Source organism: Aedes aegypti, chromosome 1 (genome assembly GCF_002204515.2).
Source record: "Aedes aegypti strain LVP_AGWG chromosome 1, AaegL5.0 Primary Assembly, whole genome shotgun sequence".
Classification (NCBI taxonomy): Eukaryota; Metazoa; Arthropoda; class Insecta; order Diptera; family Culicidae; genus Aedes; species Aedes aegypti.
Genome location: NC_035107.1, coordinates 122990418 through 123004942, shown reverse-complemented (window position 1 = coordinate 123004942; position 14525 = coordinate 122990418). Strand labels below are relative to the sequence as shown.

Here is a 14525-nt window from a genome sequence, read left to right as displayed (position 1 = left end):
TACCCAGCAAGACGCTTGAAAACAGGAAAAAAAATCTCCGGCGACGAAAACATGCGCGAAAACGTGAGCCAAATCTATCGGACGACGCAAAACCGAACTGTCCTGCTTGGGCTTCACGAAGCACTACCCAGCAAGACGCTTGAAAACAGGAAAAAAAAAATCTCCGGCGACGAAAACATGCGCGAAACCGTGAGCCAAATCTATCGGACGACGCAAAACTGAACTGTCCTGCTTGGGCTTCACGAAGCACTACCCAGCAAGACGCTTGAAAACAGGAAAAAAAAATCTCCGGCGACGAAAACATGCGCGAAACCGTGAGCCAAATTTATCGGACGACGCAAAACCGAACTGTCCTGCTTGGGCTTCACGAAGCACTCAATAATAATGGAAATGTCGTTACTTACAAAAATCATGGCCCCTGAAACAGAATATGAAGGCCAAATTCCTACAAGTCATTTATCTTTTTTTAATTATTTTAAAATAAAAAATAACTGGAACTACTGAATACGCCTACAGGTAGGCAATTTCGTAAGAAAATTCAGCATTCTTTATAGTATTTCATCAATTGTACCGATTTGAAAACACTTATGGATATTTTGACAATGGAATCGTTTTCGGCGATACTCTTTTTTAATATATACCAGACTTTTACTGATATCGTGATATCGTGTTTAACCCAATATACGTAGTATGTTTTACCACACAGCTTATTTCATAGCAGCCCCAGCTTAAGATTTTTTCTAAGAGAATTGAAATTTTCGTTTCACCTACCGACAAAAATTTTCAATAAATATTTCGTTTAAGAAATTAATGTGCTAATTAAATTGATTATGTCTAATAGTACAGCTAATTTACAAAATAATCTGTATAATTTATTGAAACTGTTTGAAAATGGTTCAATTTCCTGTTTTAACATGGTTTCTACAGATCGTTCAACATTTGGGTAGCGTTCAACAATTAGCGAATTACCCTACGGTTTATCGTTGACCATACAGGTATTTAAAATCCTGTTTTATGTCTGTCAGTAACGCTCTGATATGTTTTACAAGAAATATTGACCAACAAAAGATTTTTACACTAAATAGCTGTTTAAATTTGAGAAAAATGCAACATCATTTAAGACTATTTGTAGTTAGAACATCATAGAAGCATGTTCAGTGGAGTATGGTCAGAGTGTTTTGGCGATGTTGCAGTCATAAGTATTAAGCATGTGTTGATGTCAGTTATCCTTTTTTACAGACACTTTCAAATTCCGTTGGAACGTTCCTAGCCACGTTGGATAAGCTAGTTAAAAATTAATGCTTTTAATGTTTACGGCACAAAACGTACACATATAAATATTGTTGATCTCTTGGTTCAAAACTCCTCCCAGAGGTTACAAATTCCTAAACAAACCAACTTACAATCAATTTTTGATGCTAAGGTAATCACGATGAAGAATATCTCCAAATTCCTTTGAAATTTTGGACTTGTACCATCAAAAGGGCATTACTTCAAAACGGGCTCTACGGTTCAATTATCAGTTCAGCTACATGTCTTACTTAGCTATAGAAAACGACTGGTGAGCACAGATTTAATGGAGATTTTTTCTTATACTATCGGTCTGCGAAGCACTGTGGTCTACCTACATTTTCACTTTCAAACGGTTTTGCAGCTGTCGTTTTCACTTTCATCGAATAACTTCATCATTAGATTGTGGTGCAAGCTCATTTGCCCCTCGTTTTTTCGAATCACTTCGGTTTCGGATCATCACCCACCCAAACAGTATTGGACCAAGCATTCTAAGGGATCCCGTCGGGACATCTTCCGAAACGGCTTTATCGCCACATCTTCATCGCCCATCATCACCATTTCGGGGGACACTTCACAACAATTGAACGGCACTTTGAGCGTGCAATCATAACCATTATTTTAACTGCTCTTTTGGGACACACCGAACAATAATCGACCCAAAACTCGGCTGGAGATCGCAGAACTTAAAACACAATCCGTTCACTTCTCTCTTCTCTGGCGGCACACGTTCACGAACTCCACTCACTCACTCCTCTTTTGCGTCGTCGTCGTCATCGTCGACGTCGTGGATGAACTCCGGTTTTCATTCACATTGATATTGAATAGGATTGTTATTACAGCTCGGGTTGATGCTGTGCTGTGCTGTTTGTTTATTGGTCCATAGATTGGGTTTCAAATAATTTCTCCTTTTTCTATAGGTTCACGACTTTCCAGCAAATATTTTACAACGGGAGCACAGTGTCAGTGTCATCCGAAGCACGTTAAGCACGATGCCAAAAGTGCAGAGCACGATGAGTTCTCTAGGTACTATTTGGCTTACGGTCACCGAACGATCGGGGGGCTTTGAAAGCCTCCTGCTGCCTGCTGTTACTGTTTACTGCCGCGAAGGACTTAGCCAATCGATGGGTCCCAGAGACATCGACGCGTGGATATTTTGCAGGCTCGCGTGGGCAGTGTTGCCAGATTAGTTGTCACTTAATTATTGTTATATCATATTTCAAAGTATCCCAAAGTCTTTCTTATTATATTAAAGCATGTATGTTTTTGAATGCCTCATTTGAATGGGAGCTTTTTTAATTATCAAGGAATATTGATTTGATTTCCGAACAGCACGAGTAAATTGTATTCTTATGAATGATTTTGGAAATAAATTAAACTGAGCTAATATTACTGATCTCGAGCTAAAGAGTCAAAGAATAAAATAAATTGAAATACATTGATTTTTTTTTCCAAATGACTGCCATTTGTTGAAAATTTGATGACATATTTCAGTGAAACATTTCAACCAGATCGCTGTACAAAAACCGAGTGTTTGGAACATGAGTCTGTTCGGAATTTGAGACAAAATGGTATCGGTTGACTTTTTCTTACCGACCATTTGTTAATGAAATACGTTCTAGAGCAGGGCTGCCCAACGTACGGCCCGAGGGCCGCATCCTGCCCTCGACTCCATTTTATGCGGCCCGCGGAGGGTTCGAAGATTCTTCTTATATTTTGCCTGCTGAATATTCTACCAACCCAAAGTTAGAACATACCAAGCCTATTTAATTTTCAATTTAGTGTCAATATCATATTCTTGCTTAGTAATTATTTAAATTGTTTTGTTTTTTAACCTTCTTCGATATTGAATTGTATGGATGATTCAAATTCAAAATCTCCAATTTGGAGTGTTTCAACAATGTTCCTACCATGACTTCCTTCTACATTCATTCATTCGACATTTATCCTTGATAGGATTATAGAAAAGGCGGGCATTTTACAAAATCTTGAACAGGATTTTTTAAGAATTCTGGACACGACTTTCGTTCCTTGAGTGGATGGGTAGAAAAAAAACTTCAGAGAGCCCCATTTGAAATGACATTTTTTCTCAACTGAGTACTGCGATTAAAGAATTGTGATTTTCTTTACCATTTCATGCAAGTTATTTCCCACGCATCGAGATAGGCGATTACTTTTCTTGTGAGCAGCAAATCAGTCTTAACATTGGCAAGATTTTCACAGAATTTTTAACAGGATTCCAAAGCCAGGATTTTCAACGAACTCAATACAAAATTTCCTAGAATCCTGGGGAAGATTACATCATAACGCTATGTAACATTTTGCCAGAACACTAAACGAATTTGGTTGGGCAGGCCTGCCTTAGAGGTTTTGAAAAAATTTTACATTGATGTATTAATGTGACAAGAAATTTCTTTCAAGACCACCTCCGAATTTTCTCTAGGGATAACTTCAGGAAAACTGTCAATGTTCTTCCGTAAATTTATCCTTTAGTTCATTTTTTGGGTAATCCTTATACATTTCTGATTTGATTTGAACCCACGACTTTTACGAGAAAGGTATTTTTCATGTTTAGGGATTGCATCTTGAGAAAATTGAGAGAATCTCTCACTTATCGCTCTCTGTAACAATCATGATTTGCAGCACATCATGCGAGTCTATTTATTGTGTACTGCTATTGTTCTGATGAGATCGGGAGGATATCGGTGAATAATAAAACTCATGTAAATGATCTCCAAACCTGGAGGACACTGTTGCTATAAGTTTGTTTATCGTGTCAGTATTACTGAGCCGTCCGATTTAAAAACGGTCTTCGGCAAAGCTGTAGCTGACTATTGTATCTCACAGTTTCAACGTAGTTCTAATCCCCAAGAGCACATGGGCAAACACTATGACCGATTGAGTGAATTGCTTGGTTTTCCCATAGTAATTCCCATATAAACTTTGAAGAGCTTGTGCAGTCTCAGTTTTAATCTGAATGAATTCAAATTTTGGGAGGACACTCAGAATTTGATCTAGAATCAAATGAGCGGTGTGGAGCAAAAACGATTTTTTGAACCACTCAAATATTCAGGCATCCCGGATTAACCCGGAATTTGAGTTGTTAACAAGGGTTTGGACATGGTGTCAGCCTAAAAGTTTGTATGCCTGAAATATATCCTCAAAACACCTATTACCATTAAAATTTGTATCAAATTTGTACAAAAATGAACAATTTTTTGAAACAAATGATTTTTCATTACATATCCAAAAATCCTTGAAGATGTATTGATCAAAAAACTTGTAATTTTTTTATGTTAAAGGACACGAAAACAATGGATCGACATTTCCCGAATCAGACACAAACGTATTTAAGATTCGACACAAATTTATGTCATTCGTTTCGCTCTTCAGCATGGGAAACATTTACTCCATTATAGTGAGCGATCACCTCCACACGCACTCAAGAGCGAGGTTGTCGTTTCTCCAACCATGCTGAGTGTTTCAATTTGCAATGCGCTTTCTACTTATTCGCCGAGCGACAAGTTGGAAGAAAAACGGCAACAGAATGATTCACTACCGGCTCCGTACTTTCGTGTCTCCTATTTTAGAGAGGTGAGTTTTTTGATTTTCTGTTTATCTCAATCGTTTGCTATTCTTCGAGATTGTGCTCATTCTAACAGCGTTCGGCTGTCACTTAACATTCGGTGGCAGCAGATATTTTGCTATTTTTAATCGGTTGCGTTTGGGTGAGTGAATGAATTTTCCCATGCTTCCAATGCTCACATATTTTTTTGGGAGTGTGTTCAAAGCCTTATACATCAATTATTCCTCCGCAAGTTCATCCACTAGAGTGAGGTGGGGCAAAAGTTCGACCTGTGTAATATAATCAAAATTTCCAGAAAAATAAATAAATAAATGCCAGAAAAAGGAAATAAATGCCACACAGTGAACCTTAAACACATAAGCTATAATTATGCAAAACAAATTTGTTTCAAAACATTCACTCATTTTTAGTTATAACAGTTTCAAAACTGATTGTCTTCAACAAACTTTCGCGTCACCAGTCGAACAAGAGTTAGAATCTAGTGTGGGGCAAAAGTTCGCTGACTGAAACACATAATATCGACACTTTTATGACAGACATACTTTTTACCAGCCATAAACTTATGTTGACAGAAAAATACATACTACATTTTTGTCAAAATATTGCCCAAAACCAGGATTTATTGTAATCTACCCAAAAATAGCTGTTTTTTTTTTGGAAAACTAAGTGAAAATGTGAAATTTAGGAGACTTTTTACTTAGCTTGACTAGGCAAAAATCACTTAACTTGAAGATAATGTGTAGATTATAGGAAAATTTCATTTTTTTCCGTGGATTTATATATGGGTCAAACTTTTACCTCGCTGATTTGAACTTTTGCCTCACTGCGGGCCGAAAATTGTTTCTGAGCCTTTATGTAAAAAAATAATACACCTCGAGGCATCCTTATGATAGGTCTAGAAAAGCGCGAACATAAAAAGTCGAATAAGCTTTTATGTTCATTTGATTCCATGCACTGAAAGTTTGACCAAAAATTAGAATTTCCTCGTCCAATAATAACATATATGACTTTTTCAAATCTCAAATGATTTCTATGATATTTGTAGTCAAAGTCTTCGAACCACTTAGACATTTATAAGTTTTGATTTTAATTGAGCTATAAATCTTAAAGAGAAACTCTTGCCCCACTCGAACTTTTGTCCCACTTTACTCTATATGGATTTCTCCAACGGAAGACAGCACCAAAGAATCCTTTTAAAATTCTTAAAAAAGACATTTCTTTTGAATTCCACCAAGAGTTACCGCAACAATTCTTAGCAGGATTTTTTTTTATTTTTCAGAAACCGTTCCTAGGTTTCCGGGATTTTGATTAAGTATTCTGATAGATTACTTTCAAAAATCACGCAGCGATTATTGTATGAACATTTCTAGGAATTCGTCATGGAATTTGCACTGGATTGCTTCTGATATATTCATGTCAGTAAGGTGGAATTCCAGTTTACCTACCATTAAATTTTAATTTAATTTTCCTCAGATTACTTTTAGATAAGGTTATTTGATATTTGGTATATTGATAAAAAATGACAAAACTTCGTGAAAACATTTTTGGAATTACTAGAAACATTTGTGTATGTTAGTAATCTTAATTTCATTATGTAATTCTATAATATGCTTGCTTACTATACTGGGCATTGATTCTGATTGAATCGATTTATTCATTCATTTTTTTATAATGATGCATATCATACAGAAATCCATTCAAATTTTGTCAATATTCATAGTGTATAAAATATTTGTTCAATATTTAGCAAGATTGTCCTTTTCCAAATGTAGAACAAAATTTGTTTGTACAGAACGAACTTTCAAACCTTAATAAGAAAAAAATCTCAATCATTGTCATTTATTTAAGTTTTTTTATAAGGAATTGTTGAAACATTATAGAAGATGCAAGTTTGATTAATTTAATAAATTATTTTGTTGTCTTGGATGCAATTTTCTAAAGTTAAACTTTTTCATTTCCACAGATTTGATCAATAATTGGACCTTTAGATAACGACGTTTCTATTAAAAGTGCCTGAACAAAAGTTGTTCCAAATTGTTCAAAACCAATTCAGTAACCAGTAATAAACTATATGAACTGAAAATCAAAAGTTAGTTTATTTTTTATTTTATTATGATTATTTTTATTATCGGGACTTTTAACCGTTAGCTGGCGTTTCTTAAATTGTTTATTGATAGTTTTACCCTTAGGTCACTTATTTCTATACTCAGTGTGATATATGAGTTGATACATACTTTCCAATGATCATTGAGCTAATCGAACATTATTTAACGGAAATCGTTAGATCTCCTGTTTTCATGGGAAAGATCTGTTTTTTTCTAATTTTTTTTTGTATGTTTGGCAATCGTCAGTAATAACTAGAAAAGAGTTCATTTGAGCAAATTTAGCAAAAATGATAGTACACAAATTTCAAAGGTCAAAAAAGAGTACATGTACTGTAAAAAGAGTACGTCTGGTAACCCTACACTAACCGCATGGCCACGCACTTGGAAGAACCATTGAAACATTCTTGGAAAAATCCTTTGACAGTTGAATGTTGAAACAGTTCATGTAATAATTCTTCATGTTTTATAGCAACACCTTAAAAAGTCTTCAATTTTTATAGAAAAATCTCATGAGGAATACCAAAAAATATACATGGAATAAGAACTGAAAAAACGTCTTATGGAAGGAAGAAAATAGAAGGAAGAAAATCTGGCGGGGGTCGCTTGAATTCATTACTTTAGGAAAAAAAATGGCTGTACCCCTTATGAACACTGAGGTCATAAAACATCAGGATTATTATCGATCCTGCCCAGGTAACCAATAAGCACTTGAAACAGCATCCATTCTGCATTATATACGCCTACACGGCAGTGTATTTAATGCTCATGGACCGTATAGCTGAATGGCGTGCTACCCAAAAGCAGGTTTTGGCGAAATAAGGGTCCGTTCAAATATTACGTAACGCTACAGGGGGAGGGTGGGGGTCTTACATAGTGTTACGTTCCATACAAAAATCTAAAATTTTCCATACAAAAGCTGTTACGTGGGGGTGGGAGGGGGTCTGAAATTGACAAATTTTGCGTTACGTAATATTTGAATGAACCCTAATGGGCTGCTTCAGTGCTATACCTTCAGGAACGTTCATTTCACTGTCAAAAAAGTGTAACGCCTCCGAAAGAGCAAACCAAAACAAAAAAGTTTTCCACCTCTCCTCTTCCTTGACTCTCTCATCTCGCGTTGTTGCTGGAATTTATTGGATACTTTTCGATGTTGCGGTGTATGTTTTTGCCTCTCATTGCTGATTGCGAATTGAACTGGTGATCCGGTGATTGCTGATGTTGATAGAAGTGCCTCACGCTGCAATGTGCGCTACAGACGATGCAGTTCTGAGCACTGATTTTATACATTCATTAAGATACGTTCTAAACAAAAGTTCATTCAATTATTGAGCGGATAACGAATATCTTCGAAATTCGATATGCGAGGTTGTGATGATTGGGTGCTAATGCGGGAACAAGTGCCAAGTGGTACAATAAAGATTACGTCAAATCATATTTATTCCCGAATGTCACATCAGCCAGCGACATTTTTGATTGTAATACCATCCAGGTCCCGAAAAAATAAAAAAAAATGGCACGTTCAGGCTTAGCTCACAGAAAAACAGACGTCACACTCTCATCATTGTCCATCGACCACCTTCTTAACGGTCGATTCAAAAATATTGTAGGTGGCTAATTCGCCACCTGCAGCGCTCGCGTCGTTTTTGTTCGTGTTTGACGTTTACACACTACCGCCATCTGTTGGCCTGTTTGCCAAACACACCGATTTTAGCATTGGGCGTATATGTCTTCGTGACTATGATTTTGATCGAGATTTGTTCTAAGTGTTACATCTGTTTGTCTGTGCTTAGCTGATTTCTGCCTCGATAGATATTTTCTGCTTTGAAAATGTTTTCCCTTACCCGAAATCGCCTCCACCAAACGCCAAAACAAGGCACGGGTGTGAGCGAGACGAAATACAATGTCAAACATGTAACATACTACCTGCGCTACTCTTTCATTGCATTCGAACAGCAACAAAAGAGCATTTCCATTGCTGAATGACGAAAATATCCTTTGCAGTGGAAATGCCTGTTAACAACTAAAAGATTTTAAATGGCAAAGCTTATGCTGATTCAAGACAGGTAAGCAAGCAAGCTGCTTGAACAGGGCAACAGGCAGATCAAATGCTGTAAGCAGTCTACTGTGTGGCCTATTGGAATGCTTATTGGTTACCTGGGTGCTCATTGAGAAAAAAATCAAAGTGTGTCATAAAAGCGAAGCATAAAAGAGTACTACCGTTTAAATTCAAAAGTTCTTCAATTAAAATGTTGATTAAATCTTGTTTTAATTGGATGACACGAAAAAATTAGAACAGAGCGTGTTCTTGCTACTTATTTGACAAATATTCACGCTCAAATAACGGCTTTATCATAATAAAACATTTATTTAATAAATGAGTTAAACTTCGAACCCTGACACGTGTGTTCATGTTTGGCGTTCACTTGGTTAACAAAAACGCTACATGGGTTCTACTTTTTAACACTGTCTATCTGACATTTCAAAAGGGACACGGAAAACAAAATGCATCCAAAATTTGAGTTCAAACCAAGGGGTAAGACAAAATCCCAAAAACTGGAAATAATGGTTCCAACCGAAAAAAAAACAAACATATAAAAATTGAGTGAACTTGTGTTTCTGGTTCAAAAATTGGGACATGGTTTTAAGACTCTATTGCGGATACTTAATAAGGCCTCAATGACGTTTAACTCACCAAAAAGCGTACAAAATGAATAATTCTTTATGATCATTCTTTAGCATTATCATTGAAATGATAACGTGGAATGCAACCAACATTCAAACGGTGGGTAATGATTTTGGTTTCGCAGCTTGAGTAATTTTAAATAAGTAGAAATGTTCGGCCCTTTAATAATTCCCGTTCCTGATGCTTCTTCACTTTCGCCTTATATTCTAGACCCTTTTTATTCAAATTTTGGACAGCACATAAAATCATAACTTAAACAGCCAAATCATGAATTGAACTCACAAAGTCATTAAAAAGACGTCCAAGGCACATGACAACTCTACATTTCTAGAACTATTTATAGGAAATCGCTATTAAAACAAGCATCCAAAGTGGGAGCTTTTGACTGGGAAATTTTGATACATTTATCGTGAAATGTTTTCCAAACAAAGATGTCCGGAATTTGTATCAGAACGATATGCATGATTAACAATAAATCGTGAAAAAAATTAACACTACTCAACCTAGATTCTACCTCATTACCCCGAATGCCATGATCCGAATTCCATTAAAGTACCATAACCCCGAAATCCAAACCCCGAGTGGTACTACCCCAAAAGCGGTCCAATGTGATTCGGGGTTATGTAATTCGAGATAATGGTTGATTCGGGGTAATTTTAATTCGGGGAAATGAAATTCGGAGTCACGGCATTCGGGGTAATGGGTACAGTGTCTATTCGATTTCGGCACGGTTCAATTTTGACAACTTTGCCGTTGTCATTTGGTCATTCCAACATTGTAATTTCAATGTTTCTCTAGGCCTTTTTGAGGTTTACCTTGTTCAAAATAGATTAAATTGATTCGTGGTAAAAATTGACGGTGGTAAAAGTTGAAATTAAAACAACCGTTTGATTTTGGCATGATTAGATTTAGGCAAAATGCATTTTTTTTGCATGTTTCCAAAATAAAATGGGCACTGTAGAATCCTCGGCCTATTGACCTTATTCTACGGCCTAAGTGTTTGTTTTTAATTTAAAATTTAAAATACTTTCGATCGCATTAGTAGAAAATTACTACATGTAAATAAAAACTGATTTTTTTTCTACACATTATAATATTTCACACTAACTTGTAATATTGCATAACTTTGCTAAAAACTGAAATATATCATCAAATTATCAGGAAATGGCAGTCAATTGCAATTTTCACAGCTTACAATCTATTTTAAACCTCCTCAATGGTGATGATTCTCTAGTTCAAGGGCAGTAAAACTAGCTCAGATAAATTAATTAATGAATAAGCATTAATAACCTCAGTGATAAAATTATTTAAACGACAAGTTAGGAATGCACTGCTAGTATTTATTGTTATCAATCATCAATCTTAGAGTGAGACAAAAAATAGGGATAATTGTACGGCCTCTTGTGTTATCTTCAGGATAAGTAAACTCCAGAGGGAAAAAGGTTTGAAATATAATCAAACTGTTCCTTTCATAATCAAAACTATCGCAAACAATTAAATGCAAATATGGCAACACTACCCACTAGCCGCTCCAGCACTTTTTTCTTCAGGTATGTCGCTCACCGTATCAAGAGCATATGTATTACCGTTCAATATTTCGGTGAGATCATTGACCATTCAAAATCGACCCCCACCACGCTTTGTACACCTTTTGTCACTGAGCTATTGTTCCACACAGGTGATTGTCTTCATTGTTCGTCACCACTTCACGCCGAGTGGTGCATTCTGTTCCATTCTAATCCTTGCACTTTTGCGAACGGCAGTTCCGAGACCGACGACGTAACTCGACGACGGGAGAAAACCCGTTCTCGGCACCCAACGAATTGAACGCGCGACGATACGCGTGTCGTGACGCAACCGAAAGCACGCACCAAAAACACGCAGCAAAACATGTGCCGTTGCGTCCGTTGACGAAGAGAGTCATTTACGTACTGTCCGTCCGGCTGCGGCGGTTGCTTTTTTCTCCGGCAATCGGCCAGCGAACCAAAACTTTCCCTACCGACGACACTGCCGCGCCCTCTGCCGGCCTTGCCCATCCAGCCTTTTACTGACTACAGTCGTGTCGTCAGTCAATACAGGCCTGGGCCAGTAAGTAAACTCCACGGCTGAGACCTCCCGGAGACGGACCCGTCTTCCTATGGAGGCTCTCTTTCCCTCCCCACAGTGGTGATTGCTGGAACCGGCCTCGGAGGCTGCGGCGTCTGATACAGGTCTGCTGGTACGGACCCGCTGGTTGGTTTTAAGGGTATGCGATAAAGGTTTTTCATGTATGTATGCTTGTATCTAGATAGCCACCATTCTAGCTTGTGTCATGCTGTGCATGCGATTTCACTGGTATGCAAGGTCAATTTTCATCAATAATTTGAATTCATAGTACATCCCAACCTCTTTTTTCGATCGTTCTGGGGTGAGGGGGTGAGGGTAATTGTAGAAAGAATCGGTCGTTAAATTATGGTTTTTTATTGTTAACTAGTTGTCCCGGCAAACTTCGTCTTGCCATCAAGTAGGCTGTTGAAAAACGCTATTAATCGTCCCATACAAAATGATAGTTCCGTACATTTTCGTTTTTTCGACTTTCCCAGTAAATATCCTGAGATTTTTATACACACAAACACGTCGTAACCCTTGACAAATAAAACGAAGGAACAATCATTCAAATCCGTTGACCCGTTCGGAAGCTATTTCGTGACATACGAACACCATTCCATTTTTATTTATATAGATTGTAAATTATTGTTTTTGAACAATGCAACGTCTAGATGTGGAAATACTGATCCGAGATTTTCGGCAAAGAACTTTTTAAAATGGCTATTCAAGTTTTCATATTATGGTAATAGATAGCAACACTGGTCAATTTTTATAATAATAACCAATTATACGGGGGTGTTATATGTCGGTATCATGCAATTTTAAAGATTCCAATACCGAATGTTTATCAAAGTTGAAGGAAGTTTGGCGTGCCATACAGTCGGCTGAAGCACAAATGTTGATATAGCTGACAACAATATTTAAGGAGAATTAAAAGAAGTACAAAATCAATAAATTTGAGCGGAATAGAAAAAAAAATATAATGCTCTGCAAGGTAGAAATATTCTTCAACTGTAATCCAGTTTTTCTTGAAAGGTTCAAAATTATGTCGAAAGTAGCAAAACTGCTCTGTGTGGATACGAATAACTGACACTGAAGAAGACTGCAAGTGGTAGTCGAAATACGCGTATCTGTCAAAGATAAGCATTTAGAGGCGGAATTAAAAGGTACAAGGAACACTGCTCTACACGTTGAATATCTTAATATTCAACGGTAAATAATGTAAACTGTCTCATTGCATTCGAAAATGCTTGCAATCTTGAGTGAAACTAAAACATTTCATGACCTTCGATCCAACATTCGCCAATATTGCATGCTTTCTTGCATCTTGAAAGTGAAATTGTAAGCAAGAATGCTCGGTTTACATGATTCTACGCTGAATATTCTGTCTAAAATAATGCACATGGATGGATCGACGGCTTGTCATGTCATGTGCATTATTTATGATTGAATTTATTTACAAACCAAATTGTTATTGGATTACGTTTTTCTAATGGATCCAAATAATAATTTAAATATTTTAAATTGGAATGCTCGTTCTCTGAATGGTAAAGAGGACGAGTTGTTTAATTTTCTTAGGTTAATAAAGTGCATATAACAATTATTATCGAAACGTATTTAACCCTCTAATACCCAAATTTTTGTTTTCGATCTAAATATAATTTTTCGTTATCTAAAATCATTCTAAACACGGTTTGGGCAATGATTTATTTTTCTTCGCAAATTTATGAATTTTGGTTTTTGATTTTTATTATTTTTATTTTTGAACATCCCTATCCTTTTCAATATTTTCTTGAAGCCTCTTCTGGTTACTGATTTTTGACAATAATAAAAATTAGAGTTTTTACTATACTTTTGAAAATATGATTTTTTCAATTTTTTTCTGGAACATTTTTTATTTTCCGTGTAACTAACGGAAAAACAGATTTGAAATCATTTCAATACCATCAGGCTCTTCTTCTGTGATAGGTTGATCGCAGATAAATCTAAAAGGTACGATTTTTTATAATACACGTTAAATGAATCCCAGGCATTTGAAGGTTATATAAGAATACAATTTTTCAAACAATTTTCAATAATACAAAAAAGTTTCAAAAATCATAAAAAACTTTTCTTATATGCATGTTATGAGTCAAGGTTTAAGCCAAAAATAAAATCATTTTAATTTCCGAGCTACGAAAATATACACAAAATTCCAAAGTGTACCCCGTCTAAAGGCGGGGTTGGGTATTAGAGGGTTAAAACCTGGATCTAAACTCAAAAGAGATCCTAACTTTTTTGTTTATCGTAATGATCGACTTGATGGGGCATGTGGGGGAGGTGCAATCATCATTCATAGGCGTATAAAACATCAACTGTTTTCATCATTTGAAACTAAAGTTTTTGAAACTTAAGGTTTTCTGTTGAAACACAGTTTGGTAAATATACTTTTATAGCTGCCTATTTACCTTTTCAATGCTCTGGACAGCAAGTTAATTTGCTCCAAACTGACTTGCGAAAATTGACTCGCAATAAGTCAAAAAAATTTGTCATTGGTGACTTTAATGCCAAACATCGGTCATGGAATAATTCTCAAAGTAATTCCAACGGCAGAATTTTATTTGATGAGGGCTCTTCAGGATATTTCTCAATTAAATACCCTGATAGCCCCACATGTTTTTCCTCTTCTAGAAATCCATCTACGATTGATTTGGTCTTAACCGACTCTAGCCATCTTTGTAGCCAACTGATTACTCATGCTGATTTTGATTCTGATCATGTCCCTGTTACATTT

The 14525-nt window shown here is 36.3% G+C and overlaps 1 protein-coding gene across 2 annotated transcripts in view; it reads right to left on the bottom strand.

The window, feature by feature from the left end:
- LOC5576313 (monocarboxylate transporter 12) overlaps positions 1 to 14525 on the bottom strand; it is a 452410-nt gene that overhangs the window by 235685 nt on the left and 202200 nt on the right. The window contains exon 1 of one of the 2 annotated variants that reach the window (XM_021846908.1): positions 11251 to 11578. The exons of the other annotated variant lie outside the window; for it this stretch is intronic. The gene's annotated coding sequence lies outside the window, so the exon portion shown is untranslated. Of the gene's footprint in view, positions 1 to 11250; positions 11579 to 14525 lie in introns of those variants that run through there. 2 annotated transcript variants of the gene reach the window in all.